The sequence below is a fragment of the Salvelinus sp. IW2-2015 genome, unplaced genomic scaffold, assembly GCF_002910315.2.
Source record: "Salvelinus sp. IW2-2015 unplaced genomic scaffold, ASM291031v2 Un_scaffold3265, whole genome shotgun sequence".
Classification (NCBI taxonomy): Eukaryota; Metazoa; Chordata; class Actinopteri; order Salmoniformes; family Salmonidae; genus Salvelinus; species Salvelinus sp. IW2-2015.
In genome coordinates, this window is record NW_019944551.1 from 18,421 (window position 1) to 37,141 (window position 18,721).

An 18,721-nucleotide genomic window follows, 5' to 3' on the forward strand; every position below is an offset into this window, starting at 1 on the left:
GAGTCAGGGCTGTAACAGACCTGTGTTCCAGGGTGAGTATGAGGTGGTCTGGGGTTAAAGGTCAGGGATGTAACAGACCTGTGTTCCAGGGTGAGTATGAGGTGGTCAGGGATGTAACAGACCTGTGTTCCAGGGTGAGTATGAGGTGGTCTGGGGTTAGAGGTCAGGGCTGTAACAGACCTGTGTTCCAGGGTGAGTATGAGGTGGTCTGGGGTTAAGGTCAGGGATGTAACAGACCTGTGTTCCAGGGTGAGTATGAGGTGGTCTGGGGTTAAAGGTCAGGGCTGTAACAGACCTGTGTTCCAGGGTGAGTATGAGGTGGTCTGGGGTTAAAGGTCAGGGATGTAACAGACCTGTGTTCCAGGGTGAGTATGGGGTGGTCTGGGGTTAAAGGTCAGGGTGTAACAGACCTTGTGTTCCAGGGTGAGTATGAGGTGGTCTGGAGTGTAACAGACCTGTGTTCCAGGGTGAGTATGAGGTGGTCTGGGGTTAAAGGTCAGGATGTAACAGACCTGTGTTCCAGGGTGAGTATGAGGTGGTCTGGGGTGTAACAGACCTGTGTTCCAGGGTGAGTATGAGGTGTCTGGGGTTAAAGGTCAGGGCTGTAACAGACCTGTGGTTCCAGGGTGAGTATGAGGTGGTCTGGGGTGTAACAGACTGTGTTCCAGGGTGAGTATGAGGTGGTCTGGGGTTAAAGGTCAGGATGTAACAGACCTGTGTTCCAGGGTGAGTATGAGGTGGTCTGGGGTGTAACAGACCTGTGTTCCAGGGTGAGTATGAGGTGGTCTGGGGTTAAAGGTCAGGGGTGTAACAGACCTGTGCCAGGGTGAGTATGAGGTGGTCTGGGGTTAAAGGTCAGGGATGTAACAGACCTGTGTTCCAGGGTGAGTATGAGGTGGTCTGGGGTTAAAGGTCAGGGATGTAACAGACCTGTGTTCCAGGGTGAGTATGAGGTGGTCTGGGGTTAAAGGTCAGGGATGTAACAGACCTGTGTTCCAGGTGGAGTATGAGGTGGTCTGGGTGAAAGGTCAGGGGTGTAACAGACCTTGGTTCCAGGTGAGTATGAGGTGGTCTGGGTTAAAGGTCAGGATGTAACAGACCTGTGTTCCAGGGTGAGTATGAGGTGGTCTGGGGTGTAACAGACCTGTGTTCCAGGGTGAGTATGAGGTGGTCTGGGGTTAAAGGTCAGGGATGTAACAGACCTGTGTCCAGGGTGAGTATGAGGTGGTCTGAGCAGCTCTCAGCCCCCTCCAGGAAGCTCATCTCCTCCAGGACTTGGTGGTCATCTTGTCCCCCTGAGAGAGCAGCTTCTGCAGGGTGAGGTACTCCTCCACTGCCCCCTCCACCTGGGGCAGGACCCCCAACATCTCCTCACGGTTCTTAAACCAGTCACCTGGAGGGAGGGGAGGAAGGGGGTGAGGTAGGGAAGGAGGTAGTGAAGGAGGAGAAAGGGAGGTAGTGAAGGAGGGAGGTAGTGAAGGAGGGAGGTAGTGAAGGAGGAGAAAGGGAGGTAGTGAATGAGGGAGGTAGTGAAGGAGGAGAAAGGGAGGTAGTGAAGGAGGGAGGTAATGAGGAGGGAGAAAGGGAGGTAGTGAAGGAGGGAGAAAGGGAGGTAGTGAAGGAGGGAGAAAGGGAGGAAGATTTCAGTGGCCTAGTCATTTCAGCTACAAACAGAACATCTGGTAAGGGGAACGACAGGTGGTCTGAATTGGCGCTCCATTCACAACATACAGGACTACCTCTTAAGGAACAGGACTACCTCTATAAGGAACAGAGTGGCATTTCAGACAGAGATAGAGCGGATGTGTGTCTCTGTCTCCCCTGCTCACCTTGATCTCAGCGACGCGGGAGGAGAAGAGGAGCGTGTGATGTCTCTCTCCATCTCTCTCTTGCTCTGCTTGTTCTCCGCCTGCTGCCCCCCCCTCCGTACACGGCCCCGGCGAAGCCCACCTCCCCCCCGGCCGTCCAGTCCACCAGAGGGCGTACACAAACGCCTCCAGCAGGGTCAGCAGCGTCTCCCGCCCACGACGCATCATCTGAATCACCTGACCAATCAAAGAGGAGAGAGGTTAGCATCATCTGGACCACCTGACCAATCAGAAAAGAGAAGATTAGAATATGGTTTGCATGTTTCAGAAACTAAAAAAACAAACAAACATTTTTCAGGAATGTCTTTAAATGTGTCAGGAACATTTTAGAAATGTTTAGAAGTAAACGAGACTAAGTTGTCAGTGAAGTTTGAGGTGATGAACAGCAGACAAAGCCAGGAAATTCAAATGAGACTAACGTCACCCAACCACCACAGCTGAAACAGAAGTATCCTAAATGTTTCACTAGCTAGTACCTGTTCACAGGACAGTCTGAAGACTGTTCACTACCTAGTACCTGTTCAAGACAGTCTGAAGACTGTTCCACAGGACAGTCTGAAGACTGTTCCACAGGACAGTCTGAAGACTGTTCCACAGGACAGTCTGAAGACTGTTCCACAGGACAGTCTGAAGACTGTTCCACAGGACAGTCTGAAGACTGTTCACAGGACAGTCTGAAGACTGTTCCACAGGACAGTCTGAAAGACTGTTTCACAGGACAGTCTGAAAGACTGTTTCACAGGACAGTCTGAAGACTGTTTCACAGGACAGTCTGAAGACTGTTTCACAGGACAGTCTGAAGACTGTTTCACTAGCTAGTACCTGTTCACAGGACAGTCTGAAGATGCCCTCCACTCCAGTGACTCCCAGGGCGTCTCAATGTTGTGGGTCATACGGAACGGCACTTTCTCTGGCACACGCAGGCTCTTCCTGGAGACCACACACAGAGAGAGAAACATCACACACACACAGAGAGAAACACACACACAGAGAGAAAACAAAACAGAGAGAAAACACACACACACAGAGAGAGAAACATCACACACACAGAGAAACACACACACAGAGAGAAACACACACACATACACAACACAGAGAGAGGGGAAACATCACACATCAGTAGGACAAACAGCAGTGAAATCCACAGAGCAACTTGTCTAAACCAGGAGGGTCGCTTCTTGTTCAAACCTCAAAATATAACTATTTATTTACCTTTCTCGAAGCAGACGTTGTAGTCGATGTGCACCACCTCTCCCGTCGTCATGTCAATCAGCACGTTGTCAAGGTGACGGTCGCCGAGGCCAATGATGTAGCCCACCATAGACATCACAGCAGTGGACCTGGCGTAGGACTGCAGCAGGAGGAAGAAGAGGAGGAAGAGCGTTCATTTACCATTAATTAGCCACCAGTAAGGTTTATTTTTTGACGTCTCCACTTCCCAAGCATATTAGTCCAACATGGCGTCCTGCCTTCATCTGCACTAATCAGGTGGATCCATAGAGTAAGATAGAGGACCTTTTAGTACAGAAATTAACAGAGCTACAAAGATGAGTCCTCTATCCAACTCTATGAGTGGATCCTATATCCAATCTCAGTGACGCCATGTTTTCAGCTCTGTGTTATTTTCAGATCAGTGCATATGAAGGAAAGGATACGAGAAGAAGAAGCCACACAACCTGTGTGACCTCTAACCCTTGACTGACGACAGTAAACCCTGCTTGACCTTTGACCCCAGCTCACCTGTGTGACCTCCACCACTCGCTAGACGTGGTACAGGAGCACCACAGCTCTTTGGCCAGCAGGTTAGGGGGCGTGGATGCCATCAGCTCCTTAAGCACATCCCTCATCACGCTGAGCGGCCAATCGCGCCGCGAAACATCCAGGCTGAGGCCCACCCCTTCAGGGCGGGGCCTATCTTACTGTAGTAGAGCTCACTGGGCCGTGGGACCAGAGGGAGGGGCGGGGCTGCTGCTGGAACGAATCCTGGGCCTGGGGAGGAGCGAGAGACAGACAGAGAGAGAGAAAGTGATGAGTACAGAGAGAGCTCAAGGCTCATGGCCCAACAAAGTGTTTGGCTTTGCCATAGTTTCAATGTTGAATGTATTGAGCTCTACACATTCACAGAGCAAGTTCCTACAAAATATCACACACACACACACACACACACACACACACACTACCTTCTGTGCCTGCAGCACGGCCTCTCTCTGCTGCCAGCGCTTGTAGAGGCCGAACAGCGGCGTGGCGCCGTCCACCCATTGGATGAGTCCTGAGCGTGTCCCAGCGGGGTGACGGAGTAGTGGCGTGCGTGGAAGTGGGGCGCTCTGCTGTTCGGCCTCTACAAGCGCTGAGCAGCAGGAGAGAGGCCGTGTTGCTGCAGGCACAGAAGAGTGTGTGTGTGTGTGTGGTGTGATGTGTGTGTGTGATATTTTGTAGGAACTTGCTCTTGTTGAATGATGTAGAGCTCAATACAGTCAACATTGAAACTATGGCAAAGCCAAAACACCTTTGTTGGGCCATGGAGCCTTGAGCTCTCTCTTACTCATCACTTTCTCTTCTCTCTGTTCTGTCTCTCGCTCCTCCCCCAGGCCCAGGATTCGTTCCAGCAGCAGCCCCAAGCCCCTCCCTCTGGTCCCACGGCCCAGTGAGCTCTACTACAGTAAGATAGCCCCCGCCCTGAAGGGGGTGGGCCTTCAGCCTGGATGTTTTCGCGGCGCGACTTGGCGCTCGCGTAGTGAGGGATGTGCTTAAGAGCTGATGGCATCCACGCCCCCTAACCTGCTGCCAAAAGAGCTGTGCGTGCTCCTGTACCACGTGGAGGAGTGGTGGGAGGGTCACACAGGTGAGCTGGGGTCAAAGGTCAAGCAGGGTTACTGTCGTCAGTCAAGGGTTAGAGGTCACACAGGTTGTGTGGCTTCTTCTTCGTATCCTTTCCCTTCATATGCACTGATTCTGAAAATAACAACAGAGCTAAAACAATGGCGTCACTGAGATTGGATTATCAGGATCCACTCATAGAGTTGGATAGAGTACTCATCTTTGGAGCTCTGTTAGTTCTTGTACTAAAAGGTCCTCTATCTGTACTCTATGGTTCCACCCTGATTAGTGCAGCATGGTAAGGGAACAAGGACCCATGTTGTACTTAATATGCTTGCGGAAGTGGAACGTCAAAAAATTAAACCTTACTGGTGGCTAATTAATGGTTAAATGAACGCTCTTCCTCCTCTTCTTTCCCCTGGCATCCTACGCCAGTCACTGCTGTGATTCTATGGTGGGCTACATCATTGCCTCGGGCGGACCGTCACCTTGGAACAACGTAGCTGATTTGACATTGACGACGGGAAAGGTGTGTTGCACATCACTACAACGATCTGCTTCGAGAAAAGGTAAATAATAGTTATATTTTGAGGTTTGAACAAGAAGCGACCCTCCTGGTTCTAGAAAAAGTGTTGCCTCTGTGGATTTCACTGCTGGGTGTCCTACTGATGTGTGATGACACACACATAGTGTCCATAGTGGTGTTGAGTTAGGGTTTCTCTTCTCATGTGCCCTGCTCACAGCAGAGTAGTTAGTGGTTTCTCCTCCTCTGCGCGATGTGCCCTGCTCACAGAGAGTTTGAGTGCGGGTTTTGTCTTCTCTGGTGTGTGATGTTTCTCTCCTCTGTGTGTGCTGTGTTTTCTCCTGTTTCTGCTCGTTCCTCTCTGTGTGTCTTGCTGTTTCTCTCTGCGTGTGTGTGATGTTCTCTCTCTGTGTCGTCCTGGTCTCTCCAGGAAAGAGCCTGCCGTGTGCCAGAGACTAGTTGCCGTTCCGTCATATCTGACTCCCAACAACATTTGAGACGGGCCTGGGAGTCACTTGAAGTGGAGGCGCATCTTCAGACTGTCTGTGAACAGGTTACTAGCTAGTGAACAGTCCTTCAGGACTGTCCTGGAACAGTCTTCAGACTGTCCTGTAAACAGTTTCAGGACTGTCCGTTGAAACAGTCTTTCAGACTGTCCTGTGAAACAGTCTTTCCAGACTCTCCCTGTGGGAACAGTCTGCAGAACTGTCCTGTGAAACAGTCTTCAGACTGTCCTGTGGACACAGTTTTCAGACTGTCCTGTGGACAGTCTTCAGACTGTCCTGTGGAACAGTCTTCAGACTTCCTGATGGAACAGTCTCTTCAGACTGTTCCTGCTGACACAGTCTTCAGACTGTCCTCGGAACACGGTACCTACAAGGTAGCAACAGTCTTCAGACTGTCCTGTGAAACACTGGTACTAGCTAGTGACAAAACATTGAGGATACTCTGGTTCAGCCTGTGGCAACCTATGTTTGAGGTGACGTTAGTCTCATTGAATCCTGGCTTTGTCTGCTGTTCTCACCTCAAAACTTCACTGACAAGCTTTAGTCTCGTTTACTTCTAAACATTTCTAAAAATGTTCCTGACACTTTAAGACATTCCTGAAAATGTTTGTTTTGTTTTTAGGTTTCTGGATACATGCAAAACATAGCTAATCTTCTCGTTTCTGATTGTCAGGTGGCTCCAGGATGATGCTACCTCTCCCCTCTTGATTGGTCAGGTGATTCGATGATGCGTCCCGGTGGGCGGGAGACGCTGCTGACCTCGCTGGACGGCGCTTAGTCGTTCAAGACCCTCATAGTGGACCCTGAGCAACGGGGATGGGAGGAAGGTGGCTTCCGCCCCCGGCATGTGCCCTGCCTCAACCGATGGTCACGTTAGGTGTAGAGGGATTTCGCTGCATCCATGTGCCGGTGGCCTCACAGCAGAGTAGTTATGGTGTCTCTTCCATGGTGCGCCATAAGCCACCTGCAGCACAAGTTAGGTTAGGATTTCTCATCTAACGATCAGTGCCCTAAGCCACTCAACGAGAGCAGAAGGTATTGGAGAGTTAAGGTATTTCTCCTACTCGCACTGTCTGCCTCCCCTCTGTCGCCGATCACAGCTCTCCCCGCTGAAGATCAAGTCGTTAGGCAGGGGAGACAGAGACAGCTTTCTCTACCTCCCATGCTGCCTCCATTGCTCCTGCCTCCCCTCTGCAATGCAGAAGCTCTGCATACCACATAAGTTTTAAGTATAGGGGTTCTGTCAGTTCCTCGCTTCCCTTGTGCCCTTGCCTTCACAGCAGAGTTAGTTGTAGGTTTTCTAAGCTGATCCAGTGTGCTCCTAGCCTCACCGAGCAGAGTTAGTTTAGGGGTGTCTGCGTATCAAACTGGAGTCCGCCTCCCTCGACATTTCTCACAAAGCAGCTAGATTCAGTGTCGTTTCTGTCTTCCCACCGTGCCCTGCTCACTCACACCCACGAGAGTTAGTTGGGGTTTACTCTTGTCCCCATTTGCCCCGTTGATGTTCACTAGCAGGTTATGATTGTCTAGGGTATTCTTGATACTCTCTCAACGATGCCTGCCCTTGCCATTCCATCAGCAGTTATCCCCGGTTGCTCTTCTGTGCCCTGCCTCACAGCTCAGTTATTTAGGGCCCTCTCTCTTCCATTGTTGGCCCTGCCTCACCAAGTCAGAGTTATGCCTTGGACTGGTTTCTCATATCCATCCTGTCCCTCGCCCTCCCCACTTATAGCCTAGAGTATAGTTAGGGTTTCTCTTGCCATGCCTGCCTCACAGCAGAGTTAGTTTTAGGGTTTCTCTTCCATGTGCCCTGCTCTCTCAAGCATGCCACCTGTTAGCTTGCCGGTTTCTCTTCATGCTGCCCTGCCTCACCAGTACCCCATACACCGCTTTAGTTGCTCGGTGTCTTCTCTTCCACTCTGTTCCCCTGTCTCTCACAGCAGATATATCCTCAGATTGCCGCGTCCCTTCTCTTCCATTGTGCCTTGCTCTCACAGCAGAGTTAGTTGCACTAGGACAGAGTTATGCTCTGCAGACAACAGCAGCAGTCGTATGACCACATAAAACAGACCATCTTTCCTACTAGCAGGTAATATTACTGGAAAAAGCCTTCAGGTTTAATCACCTAAACCTACTTTAATTATTTTTTAAATCAACATTTTTAACATTTTTTTTTCAGATGCACTGCACAGGCCCATTACCCTTTACTCTGGCGTTGTCTCTGGCTGGATCAGCCTTGTATTTTAAATGATCGATCAATCAATGATGTACCTTGGTGAACATGGTGTTGACTATGGAAAGGAACTGCATGATCCGCTCATCTAGGTGGAGGTCCTCCAGACCTGAGGGAGAGAGGGAAGGAGAGGGAGGAATAGATGAGGGTCAAATCAGAGAGAAGGAAGGAGGTAGAGTTAGGAGGAGAAAGGAGAGATGAGGGTCAAATCAGAGAGACGAAAGGAGAGGGAGGAACAGATGAGGGTCAAATCAGAGAGCGGGAAAGAGAGGGAGTTAGGAGGAGAAAGGAGAGATGAGGGTCAAATCAGAGAGAGGGAAAGAGAGGAGGAAGGAGGTAGAGTTAGGAGGAGAAAGGAGAGATGAGGGTCAAATCAGAGAGAGGGAAAGAGAGGAGGAAGAGTTAGGAGGAGAAAGGAGAGATGAGGGTCAAATCAGAGAGAGGGAAAGAGAGGAGGGAGAGTTAGGAGGAGAAAGGAGAGATGAGGGCCAAATCAGAGAGAGGGAAAGAGAGGAGGAAGGAGGTAGAGTTAGGAGGAGAAGGAGAATTAGGTTCAGACTTATATTCCTGCTGGTCGTCTGTGTGTGTGTGTGTGTGTGTGTGTGTGTGTGTGTGTGTGTGTGTTCGCTACCTTTGAAGAGGTAAGGGTAGTTGCGTCCGTCGGAGCCCAGGAAGTGTAGTTTCTTGGGCTTGGTCTTGGTTGGCAGGATGGTGATGGTGTTGCCAACACTTTGGATGGTCAAAGCGTCCGTTGCCGACACCTCGCCCGGCAACGCCATCTCTGTGGTCGCCATGGCAGCCAGGCGGGGGCTGATGTGGTCCAGACGCAGCAGATAGCTGGTCCTCTTCTGAGCCCTCTGCTGGAGACTCAGCATGATCTAGGAGACATTAAAAACACCATTTAAATCCACTTCAACAAAAAATACAGTATACATTTTAAAAGGTTACAGATACATTGGACACTCATGGAAACAAAGAGCACCATCACACACAAACAGACCAAGTTTCCCTAAGCCAGATCTTGGATCAGCTTCCCTTCCCAAATCCAAATGGGGACTGGAAACAATTCAGGAAGTAAAGAGATCTCTATTTGGTGGATTTTGATCTGGAGCAATGTTTATTAGAGGTGTTGTTGATCTGGCTTGACGTCTACTGATTCGTGTTACCACACTAGAACGTATTGACTACTTTACATGTATAAGGAATGTACATGTCGATGTAAAGGGTCAAGAGGAAACGCGCGACGGGGCACGGTACCTGCGACGGGGCACGGTACCGCATGTGAGAAAAAGGTGCAGAAAGTTCATATTCTGTTCAAATATATTATTGTTGAATATGAATGTTCCTTAGGAGGATGCAAAGGGCAACAGTCTAGTTTGAGTTCCTGATAAGGCAGACCAGTTGCTAAGGAAACGAGACCTTTAGGGATGTGGAACTCAACTGGAGATAAGGTCAACAGATGGAGAGAAGAACTGCTGGGAGGGGGCCCACCATGAAGACCATCTGATTATAGTCCTATCCCATACAGACACTGCTGGGAGGGGGCCCACAGGGGCCCACCATGAAGACCATCTGATTATAGTTTTATCCCATACAGACACTGCTGGGAGGGGGCCACAGGGGCCCACCATGAAGACCATCTGATTATAGTCCTATCCCATACAGACACACTGCTGGGAGGGGAGGGGGGGTCACAGGGGCCCACACGAAGACCATCTGATTATAGTCCTATTTCCACACCAATGAGGGTCCTAGACTCAGCAGGGCCATGACAATACCAGTGTGAGGAACCTACTGTGTTTCTGCCTAGCAACAGAGAAGGTGTGTATCTTAAGACACTCAAGGAGATGATGAGTCCTAGTCAGAAGGTATAAAGATGTGTTTGTATGTTGTCTTTGCAGCTGTATGATCCAGCGGGTGAATAAACTTGGGTTTGAGCTTTTTCTAGGTCGTCCGTGAGTTTTTACTCTGTTTGTTTAGACCCTTACAGTATGGGTAGCGCCATCTGGAAATGCCATAGCAAAAACTGACGCCAATGCGTCATTGGCAGGTTTGAGCAGACAGAGTTTAGGCACGGTGACTGAAAGTGGCACCTGGCCTCCACTGGATGTGAAAAGGTCTCTCACAAGAAACTTTATATAATGTTTTTACGTTGTTAATTATAATATATACATTTTAAAAGTATTTATTCTGATGGATAAGATTGGTGCTAAATGAACTTTGGTTATGATAACAAGCGGAGCAGACAGTCAGGCAAAACCAGACACGGTAGTTAGCCAGCTGGGTTTAACTCTCGTCTTTATGATGCTCATGTTCTCTTTGTCAATATGAGCATTTTTTTTTGTACAGTTAACAATTTGAAGACCATTTGTCATTAGCTAGGTATTTCAATATCTGCCTGCTGTTCGTTTTAACGTCTTCTCCCCGAGTCTACCTTAACCATTAGTGGAGGACAATGCAAAGCCAAGATCAGCTTCTAGGGGCAACGTCACCCTACACCCCCACGGAACACCCCCCATGGTCCTGGTCCTACCTGTTTGAACGGGACCAGCTGCTGGCCGGGTTGGCCGGGTTGTGAGGGCTCTTCAGTCTCTCCAGGGCCGAGGTGATGGCGTCCCCGTAGGTCTGCTGGAACCAGGTCTCGTGGGGGGTCTCGGCGGGCGTGCTGGTGTGCTCTCACGTGTCCAGAGCGAACACCACGGGACGCATCAGAGCGGAGTGCTTCTCACACATGATGGCCACCTTCTCCTCCCTGAGAGGAGACACACTGTTTATCTATGTTCCTTTAACAGGGTTTAAAACATACATGTTGAGACAGGACACGGTTGTATAGTTAGCGAGTGAGAAGTGCAGTGGGTCAGAATGAAACCTATTACCTCTGGCAGCCTAGTCTACCCAGTACCTGAGACAGGGCCTAACCTCTGGCAGCCTAGTCTACCCAGTACTGAGCCAGGGCCTAACCTCTGGCAGCCTAGGCTACCTGTACCTGAGACAGGCCTAACCTCTGGCAGCCTAGGCTACCCTGTCCATGAGACAGGGCCTAACCTCTGGCAGCCTAGGCTACCCTGTACCTGAGACAGGGCCTAACCTCTGGCAGCCTAGGCTTACCCTGTACCTGAGACAGGGCCTAACTCCGCAGCCTAGGCTACCCTGTACCTGAGACAGGGCCTAACCTCTGGCAGCCTAGGCTACCCTGTACCTCAGCCAGGGCCTGCATTGCTAACCACTGGACCACCACACACTATTCTGCTACTTATGTGCATTAATGAACTGTTCAGTGACTGGAGTTGGGTCATTCTGAAACCTGTGTTTGATTAATCAAATCCTATACTTCGTGTACCCTAGAAGTGTGTGTGTGTGTGTGTGTGTGTGTGTGTGTGTGTGTTGTGTAGTGTGTGTGTGTGTGTGTGTGTGTGTGTGGTGTGTGTGTGTGTGTGTGAGACTCACTTGCGTAGTGTGTTGTTGTTCTGCACCCTCTTGACCTCGTCCTCCAGCTGCTGTATCCTGCGCAGGACGTGCATGTGCTGCTGCTGCAGGACGCCCAGCCACAACTCYTCCCACAGCAGAGTCACGCGGCGCAGCTCTCCCACTAGCATCTGCACCTGGGGACCCACYGACGGACACACAGAGTCACACGTGGTTAGCACAGGTCACCACCAGACACTAGTAGGGCCAAAATGTCATATCCCGATATTACTCTCATTTTAGACAGTATTTTGTGTTTCTAAATARTCTTTATGAGCATTGCATGACCCTAGGATGGAGACAAATTAATTCAAAGTGGTTTTATTTAGAGAACGACCAATATGGGTACTTACCAGAGGTGGGACCAAGTCATGTGTCTCGAGTCCACACCCCTGGGACTTACCGATCAACAACAATTGCATAGGAGTATCCTAATCTCTTATTTATTTTTAAAATGTGTACCGTCTAAGACGACATTCACGAGTCACGGAGATGCATAGTCAGTTCTCAGAGGGAAAGACAAATCATTTAACCCAGTGAATTAAACTTTTTGGTAACAATCAGCTTTGAAAACAGCGTATTTCACATGATGGTTTGCACCATATTATCACAAGTAAAGTTCTATAGTAGTGAACTGAGGAACGGTAACTTTCTTTGAATGCTGGATGTTGTTTAATAGCTAGCTAGCTAACTAGGGAGCTCAATTATCCTCGTTTTGGAAACAGTTGTACCCCAGTAAGGACAGTAAATTCATGAACCATTTCAAAACCTCTACATGCCGTGTAACATTATTCAAAAGTGTATCATTATGTGCAGCATCAGCGGGGAGCTAGCTAGGACTAGGAGGACATAATTAACTGTAACACCAGTAATGAGGGGAAGCATTTAGCTGTAACACCAGTAGTAGGGTGGAGGTAATTACCTGTAACACCATAGTGGGTTTGTGGTACGGGGAAGTATTTACCTGTAACACCAGTAGTTTGGGGGGGGGGGTCTACCTGTAACATAATAGTGGTGATGCAGTAGGGGGAAGAATTTCCCTATAACACCATAGTGGGGCTGGCTGCAGTAGGGGGGGCGTATTTACCTGTAACACCATAGTGGGATTGGCTGCAGTAGGGGTAAGTGTTTACCTGTAACACCAAGTGGCGCGTGGGGGAGTGTTTCGTAACTGTGGGTTGGCTGCAGTAGGGGAAGTGTTTTACCTGCTAAACACCATAGTGGGTTGGCTGCAGTAGGGGGAAGTGTTTACCTGTAACACCATAGTGGGGTTGGCTGCAGTAGGGGGAAGTGTTTACCTGTAACACCATAGTGGGGTTGGCTGCAGTAGGGAAGTGTTTACCTGTAACACCATAGTGGGGTTGGCTGCAGTAGGGGGAAGTGTTTACCTGTAACACCATAGTGGGTTGGCTGCAGTAGGGGGAAGTGTTTACCTGTAACACCATTAGTGGGGTGGCTGCAGTAGGGGGAAGTGTTTACCTGTAACACCATAGTGGGGCTTCCAAGCTGAGAGGGAGCTTTACCGGATACCATCAGGAGCGTGCTTTCCTGTCAGATACAACTGACGAGATCCTCCGCAAAGCGCCCATCTGTCTTTGCAACCTGTTTCACGTCTTGCCAATATTAATCTTCCATCAGCTTCCCGCCATCATCTCATTTCGTTTCGCGGCGTTTCACGGGCGTCCTTCATGATAATCCACTAACAGTTGGCGTGATCCCAGTTTCACATGTTTGCCGAAGAAATCTGAAACACAATCCTGGGAAACTTTTGAAAAAATCTTATTGTCCCCAAAGTTCGTTGCCGGCATACTCACCATGAGGACCCATTGTCACCCAACAGATTGTAAGCAGGTTGGGATACTCTCTGGGCGGGGGGCTAAAACATCAACTTCCAACTTCCGCCAAATATTATTGCGGCAACTTCGCCACAGCCCATTTTGGAGAGGACGTTGGGACAACAACATCTCCACATGCACAAATCAACAGCTTGATCCAGCGTCTGGATCAACTCTATCGTGAAGTAGGAGATCTGCTAGTCGTGACTCTGCTGCAGTAGGCCGGGAAGTGTATATTAAGCAACTTTCAAAGTCAGCCATAGCGTTGCGGAACATCCAGGATACTTGACGTGGCTGGCGAGTTATTTGCTTGACGTACCCCAGAGTTCATGTGTACCCGTAACGACCATACATGGTTTTTTGGCTGCTGATGACTAGGGGGAGTGACTTTTACCTTGCTGAACACCATTAGTGGGGTGGCTGCCGAGGTAGGGGAAGTTGTTTACCTGACCTAAACCACCGAATGAGTGGGGTATTGGCATTCGCAAGCATGCTTGTTTCCACTATCTTTGCTGTACGCACGCCAGTCCTCTGCATGTGCATGAATCCACTCATGGCTCCTGCTGGAGAACTACAGCGCAGGAAACTTCTCTTCACCCCGCATGCGTCAATCTTCCTCCTGGGAGGCGGGTAGGCTGCGTACCCAGTGCTCCCCTTCCCCTTCCTTCACACAGAAACCTCCCCTCTGCCATGTACGAATGCCCAGGAAGGTTGACAGTTGTAGAACAAGTTCAGGGCTAGCGATTTCTTCTTTCTGAGGTATAAAAGCCACAAAAGATGCTTATGGCGAGTTGAGTTCAGATATCACGCTGAAGTGGCCTAGATGATGTGTGTGAATTGTGCTTTTGAAATGTTTGTTTGCGATTGTGGTTGTGTGTGTGTGTTTTGAGGGTCGATGCCGATTATGTTTTTTCAACGACCAATACCGATTACGCTTGGAGGATCGCAGTAAAATGCTAGAATATCTGTATTCAACAGTGCTACGATTTTTATAATTACACCATATATAGATATATATATATATATATTAGTATAATATATAATTTGTAATAATGAGCAATACAAACAATATGAATGACACTTTGTAATTTTAAGCTTATATATTAATACATAAATAAAATCTATTTAGTCTCACATAAATAATGAAACATGTTCAATTTGGTTTAAATAATGCAAAAACAAAGTGTTGGAGAAGTGAAAGTGCAATATGTGCCATGTAAGAAAGCTAACGTTCAAGTTCCTTGCTCAGAACATGAGAACATATGAAAGCTGGTGGTTCCTTTTAACATGAGTCTTCAATATTCCCAGGTAAGAAGTTTTAGGTTGGAGTTATTATAGGGCTAGTTCTCTCTCTTCCATTTGTATTTCATATGCCTTTGACTATTTGATGTTCTWATAGGTACTTTAGTACTGCCAGCCTAATCTCAGGAGTTGATAAGCTTGAAGTCATAAACAGCACTGTGCATCCCAGTATTGCTAAGAGCTGCTGGCAAATGCAGTAAAGTATTTGAATGAATGCTTACGAGCCTGCTGCTGCCTACCACGGCTCAGTCAGACTGCTCTATCAAATCATAGACTTAATTATAATAAACACACAGAAATACGAGTCTTAGGTCATTAATATGGTCAAATCCGGAAACTACAATTTTGAAAACAAAACGTTTTATTCTTTCAGTGAAATACGGAACCGTTCCGTATTTTATCAAACGGGTGGCAACCCTAAGTCTTGTGTCATAATTATGTCAAATTCAGGTTAATTAATTACGGTCTTTGTTAGGAAGAAATGGTCTTCACACAGTTCACAACGAGCCAGGTGGCCCAAACTGCTGCATATACCCTGACTCACGTAACAGGTGGTCAAGCCTGCCACGCAGTTCCCTCGTGGATTGCAGTGTAATCAGCCATAATCAGCATCCAAAAATACCGATTACCGATCTTTATGAAAACTTGAAATCGGCCCTAATTAAATCGACCATGCCAATTAATCGGTCGACCTCTAGTATGTGTGTGTGTGTGTGTGTGTGTGTGTGTGTGTGTGTGTGTGTACCTGCGTGCTGTGCCTCTCCTCCCAGAGACAGTGATCCGACTATCGCAGGGTACAGGATGAGGTGTGGCGAGTCCTGGGCAACGCGACACAGCAGACTACAGATACTCTGTCTGATGTAAGCCTCTGGATGGTTCAGACAAAAATAATAAAACAACAATGCAAACCAATTTCTAAGATCCTAGTGGTGTGGCGCTCTTGAAGATGTTTGTAGGATCATCCCTATCAGTAGATATCAGTCAATTGAATACAGTATTGGCCCTAAATCTATGGATTTCAATCGATTGGGAATACAGAAAATATAAATGCAGCGACAAACAGTGCTGATTGTGATCTTTGAAAACGGGGATGTTGAAAAGCACCCGAAGTTGGTATGCTCATTGCTTATTGGTTGGATGTTGGCATGACATTGAAACCTGTAGGTGGAACAATTTGTTTGGGGCATATATTTTAAAAATACAGCATTTCAAAAATGTTGAAAATTGATTCGAAGTGTGGTCTAATGAACCAGCCCCAAAAGGTTTTTTAAAGAAAAGGTTTATTTTTAGCTATTTTGAGGTTCTTTTTGTGAAAAAAAAATCTACCCCTCAACCCTTTGCGCAGTAAGCCTTGCATGCATCTCTGTGCCTACAAAAGCATGATGCAATGAAATAAGTCGATATCCCATGTCTATAACACAGTGTTCGCTATAAGTTAGTTATTTGTGGTCCTAAACATTATTAATTTTGATAATTCTATGGGGAAGAGGGTGTGCACATTCTTTTTAACAGTACAAGGGGAGGGTAAGTGTGAAATATACAGTACAGTCATTCAAGGATTCTTTATTTTTACTATTCTCTACATTGTAGATAATAGTGGATTAGACATCAAAACTATGCCAATAAACACCATGGCACTCATGTAGTACCAAAAAAGTGTCAGGGCCAAAATATAGTTTATATTTTTAGATTCATCAAAGCAGCCACCAAGCTTTTGGCCTTGACAGCTTTCAAACTCTTGGCATTCTCATTAACAGCTTCACCTGGAAATGCTTTTCCAACAGTCCTTGAAGGGGTTCCAACATATGCTGAGCAATTGTTGGCTGCTTTTCCCTTCAGTCCTGCGGTCCATCATCCCAAAACTCATCTCAATTGGGGTTGAGTTGATTGGGTTGATTGTGGAGGGCGGTCATCTGAATGGCAGCACTCCATCATTTTCCCTTCTTGGTCAATAGCCCTTCAACGCTTGGAAAGGTTAGCGATGTATCATTGTCCTGTTGAAAAACAAATGATAGGTCGGGACTAAGCGCAAACCAGATTGGGATGAACGTATCGCTGCAGAATGCTGTGGTAGCCTATGCTAGGTTAAGTATGCAATGAATTGTAAATAAATACTCAGTGTAAACCAGCAAAGCACCCACACACCATCACAACGTCCTCCTCCTGCTTCACGGTGGGACCCACAACATGTGAAAGATCTGTTTACCTACTCTGCGTCTTACAAAGACACGGCGGGTGAAACCAAAAATGTTCAAATTTTGGGACTCAAGACCAAAAGGACACGCATTTCCACCCGGTCTAAATGTCCATTGCTCGGTGTTTCATTGGGCCAAGCAAGTCCTCTTCTTCTTATTGGTGTCCTTTAGTAGTGGGTTTCTTTTGGCAGCAATTCGGCCATGAAGGCCTGATTTCCACGACAGTTTTCCACTGAACAGTTTTGGATGTTGAGATGTGGGTCCTGTTACTTGAACTCTGTGAACAACATAATATTTTGGGCTGCAATTTCTGAGGCTGAGTAGCTAATGACTTATCCTCTGCAGCAGGGTGACTCTGGGTCTTCCAATTCTTGTGGCGGTCCTCATTTTGAGAGCCAGTTTCAATCATAATGCTTGGATGGTTTTTTCGGCCTCGCAATGAAGAAACTTTTTAAAAGTTTTGAACAGGATGTTTCGTAATATGAACTGACGCTTGCATGTTATTAAAGTATGATGGGACTGTCATTTCTTCTTTGGCTTATCTTGAGCTGTTCTTCGCAATAATATAGGACGTTGGTTTATTCCCTAAATTGGGCTATCATTCTGTTATACCCCTACCTTGGTCACAACAAAACTGATTGGTTCAAACCGCATTAACTTCTTTCGGGTCTAGGGGGAGTATTCGGAGTTTGGATGAAGAGGGGCCCAAATAAACTGGCCCTGTTTACTCAGGCCCAAAGTTCTAGGGAATATGCATATAATGGGTAGTATTGGATAGAAAATAGAGGTTCGAATCGATATTCATCGGAATGGCTGATTAATCAAGGGCCGATTTCAAGTTTTCATAAAATCTGTAATCGGCATTATTATGGACACCGATTGTGGCCGATTTACATTGCACGTCCAACGAGGAGACTGCAGTGGCAGGCTGACTACACGTTACGCGAGTGCAGCAAGAAGCAAAGGTAAGTTGCTAAGCTAGCATTAAACTTATCTTTAAAAAAAAATCAAACATAATACTTGTTACTAGTAATATCATCAACCATGTGTAGTTATCTAGCTTGTCCTGCGTTCATATAAACAATGCAGTGGCTGTTAAATTTTCTCATCGATCACAGTGTGCCCTACTTTCGCCAAACAGAATGATGAATTTTAACAAGGGCATTCGCCGAAAAAAGAACACTGTCCGTTGTCAAACAATGTGTTAACCTAAACATAAACTCAATTGCCTTTTTTCATTAAGTGAACAGATTCTTTTCAGAACGAACCTAACTAAAATCTAGGGGCCAGTGTTGTTACCTCTCAGGGGCCAGTGGGGGTCTGAGTGTGTTACCTCTCCAGGGGCCAGTGGGGGTCTTGTGTGTGTCTCTCTAGGGTCCAGTGGGGGTCTGAGTGTGTTACCTCTCCAGGGGCCAGTGGGGGTCTGAGTGTGTTACCTCTCCAGGGGCCAGTGGGGGTCTGTGTGTTACCTCTCAAGGGGCCAGTGGGGGTCTGTGTGTGTTCTCTCTAGGGGCCAGTGGGGGTCTGTGTGTGTTACCTCTCTAGGGGCCAGTGGGGGTCTGAGTGTGTTACCTCTCCAGGGGCCAGTGGGGGTCTGTGTGTGTTCTCTCTAGGGGCCAGTGGGGGTCTGTGTGTTACCTCTCCAGGGCCAGGGGGGTCTGTGTGTTACCTCTCAAGGGGCCAGTGGGGGTCTGTGTGTGTTCTCTCTAGGGGCCAGTGGGGGTCTGTGTGTTACCTCTAGTGGATAGTGGGGGTCTGTATGTGTTCTCTCTAGGGGCCAGTGGGGTCTGTGTGTTACCTCTAGTGGATAGTGGGGGTCTGTATGTGTTCTCTCCAGGGGCCAGTGGGGGTCTGAGTGTGTTACCTCTCCAGGGTGCGGTGGGGGTTGAGGCGAGCCCAAGCTCAAGCCCCTCCCTCAGCTCGCGGCGTGCTTACCAGCAGCCGTAGCAACCGCAGCGTCGCCATGACGATGATGTC

The 18,721-nt window shown here is 47.9% G+C and overlaps 1 pseudogene; it reads right to left on the minus strand.

Annotated features, from left to right (window-relative positions):
* LOC112075603 (serine/threonine-protein kinase SMG1-like) overlaps nt 1–18,721 on the minus strand; it is a 78,249-nt pseudogene that overhangs the window by 12,200 nt on the left and 47,328 nt on the right.